Source organism: Kryptolebias marmoratus, linkage group LG3 (genome assembly GCF_001649575.2).
Source record: "Kryptolebias marmoratus isolate JLee-2015 linkage group LG3, ASM164957v2, whole genome shotgun sequence".
In the NCBI taxonomy this organism is placed as follows: Eukaryota; Metazoa; Chordata; class Actinopteri; order Cyprinodontiformes; family Rivulidae; genus Kryptolebias; species Kryptolebias marmoratus.
Genome location: NC_051432.1, coordinates 27166409 through 27169483, shown reverse-complemented (window position 1 = coordinate 27169483; position 3075 = coordinate 27166409).

The following is a 3075-nucleotide window of genomic DNA, read 5'->3' as shown; positions in this document are numbered from 1 at the left end:
TCCCACTTGACACAGCAGATAAAAATAAAAAATGGACGAGAGAGGCTCGCAGTGAGTGGCAGGGAGGGAGAGAGAGAGAGGAGTGTGTTCTGACGTGACAGAACACACATCGGTTCCGTCAGAACGTATGATGCTCCTGGTCTGGAGAACGTGCGAGCAGCAGAACCCACCGCCACACCACCGAGCAGCTGACTGGACATCAGCTCAGAGTGATCTCGGCTCGGAGAATCAGGGAGAAATTCGCAGCACATTTTCTCTGTCATGCTCACCTGAACGTGGGTTTTCACGAAGCACACTCAGCCGATGACACACAATCACACATCTAGTAATTTAAGGAATACTCCCCAACAATTCGTCACACTTTTTGTGCTCTACGAGGGCGATCAGATGTTTTATTAGGTTCTGCTTACTGTTTCAGCCGCCATTCAAACAGTTTACTGAAGCAATCCTGGGTTTTTTTTCTGAGTTATTTCACAATTATGGAAGCATTCTGAAAAATAATCTCAGTAATACCAGCGATTTGTCATCCTAATGGTGCATGTCATGCACAGCTGAGCGTGAGTTTCCCTGTTTTTTTTTTTTTTAACATTATTTGTTTGTTAATAACTGGTCAGTGCAAAATCAGGGACTGTTAGCAAAAGAACAAGAAGGTGACAACACCAGCAGATGATAAAAAAAAAACATTTATAAAGAAAGAATGCAAAGAAACACAAACAAAGATGAAGTTTAACAAGAGAAAATGAATTTCTGAGAAAATCCAACGTTAGCTCTGAATCACTGCTGAAATTTACTGAGCCAAATTATTAATAAAAGCCAAAAATAGCAAAATGCTAGCTAAAAGCTAATAGCAAAATGCTAGCTAAAACTAGCAACAGGCTACCTGAAAGCTAAAGCTGCTAAATTATTGGTAAAACCTGAAAGTAGCAAAAGTCTAGTTAAAATTAGCATAAATAAAATAAAAACTGAGCTAGTTTGCTAAAGGAAACAATGTTTTTAAGGGAACTGAAGAGAATTGTGTTTTTATGGTGAAATATTTGTAAGTAAATAAATGTTACAAGAACCAAAAGTCACAGCACCTGTTTCCTGAATGCTTAGAAAAATAAAAAAAACAACAAAAGTATATCTGGATTATCATTCAGACGTAAACATTTAGTTTCTGTTTTTGTGTTTCTGTTCTGTGGTTTTATGATATTCACGTCAAATTCTGAAGTTTCTCATGGAAGCAGAAAATACTCCTCCTCTCTCTCTCTTTGTTGAGAAATTGCTCCACGATCATCGGGATAAAAAGCCAAAAACAAACAAGACAAAGTGTTTGTGAGATTCGGTGTAGAATGGGTGTAACTTTGAGCAGCTTTCAGAGCTCAACGTGCTGCAACTTGAGAAAAACAACAAAAAAAAAACATAAATCACACAAAGTGACTTCATGTTTCTGTTTTTCCTTTGTGCTTAAAGCATATCTGGTTTCATCACTTTAATGTTTGCAGCAGACATGAAGACTTTGCTGTTTGTAGTGAGACCACGCCTGGAGGATGGAGTCAGATGGACCAACGGATCGGGGCCGCAGGAACCAGGTTCTGGTTGGTCAAGACGGAGACAAAGATTTCAATTTACTGCTCCGTCATGAGATTTGGATCCTGACTGAAAGGAAGCGGCTGAAATGACCTCAGCTGTAGGGTGAGGAGCTCCAGTCGCTGCTCCTCTGCATCAGAATGAGTCAGCTGAGGTGGTCCTGACGCCTCCTTCGGGACGTTTTCCCAGAGCGTCCCGATTCCGCAGCTCTCAGCAGCGTTTTGTTGTGTTTTCAGTTGCAACCAAATATCTCAATGGCAGCAAGACGAGAGACAAAACATTCATGTTGTGTTTTGTGGGGGTTTTGCTCCTCCTCGTCGAAAGGAGTCAGCTGAGGTGGTTCAGGCTTTAGATTAGGATTTATCCTGGATGCCTCCCTTTGAAAGGAGAACCAGAACCTGTTGCAGGGATTATGTATCCCAATTTGGGGGGGCAGAGAGGTCTGGGTTTTCCAACCATGGATAAGCGGCATGAATTTGAATATTCTATTATCTATATTTACTATTTATTCATAAATATGTTTATATTTGTTGTTGGTAAGCTGGAATTTGTCCACTGAATAAAGGATTATTATATTCTATGATAACTTTGTGTCATAAACATAGTTTCTGATTGAACATTTTTATGTTTTGCAGTAGTTTTTTATGTATCTTTGCTGTTTCTATGAGTTGTTGTCACTAAATGTTGACTGTGTTTTCTGTTATTTGCATTTGCATGGTCATCCTCAGGCGGCGGTGCCCCGGGCTTCCAGCGGGCTTCCAGCGGGCCGGGTGTGAACAGGGGCGGGTCGGGGGTGGAACCGCAGCCCGCTCCTCTCAGACTCTCGCCCCGCACTCTGCTCCGGGTTTTCCGGGCGCCCCTCGCCGCCTGTCGCTGGTTTTTACTCGGCTCCTGTCCTGATATCACTCTGCTGTTTATGGTGAAGACGCGGACCTGAATTATTGTGATGGTGGCAGCCAGGAACACACCGACCTACACACTTCCGCCCCTGCGTCTCGTATCGGCGTTTTGCGCCGTCTGGGAATAAAAACCTCCCGGCTGCTTCTCCGCAGGACTACCGACGGCGCTTCTGCTCTTTTTATTTTTCCTCCACCTCTTTTATTATTCCGACTTAACGAACATCTTCCCCGGGATTTCTTTCTTTCACACGCTATATGAGATGCAAGTTCTCTGGGAAACTCCGGAGCGTGTTCGGTGTAGGCAGCAAAACTTTTTCTCGGAGGACGACACCGAAGGACGGCGAGCGGAGAGCCGCCGCTGCCGCCGCCGCCGCCGCCGCCGCCGCTGCTGCTGCTCCGGAGCGGGACGGGTTGTGTTCGCATGACCGCCTGCTTTAGCTGCTTTCCCCTCCCGAGGAGTTCTTTTTTGTTGTTGTTGTTGTTGTGTTGTTGTTGCTAGCAGCGTAGCAGCGGCTCGGGGCTTGTTTTGGTTGCATGTAGGAGCGGAGGGAAGGCGGCTGACTGCCAGGCTCGCTGCCCTTTAAACCCCCCCCCCCCCCCCCCCCCC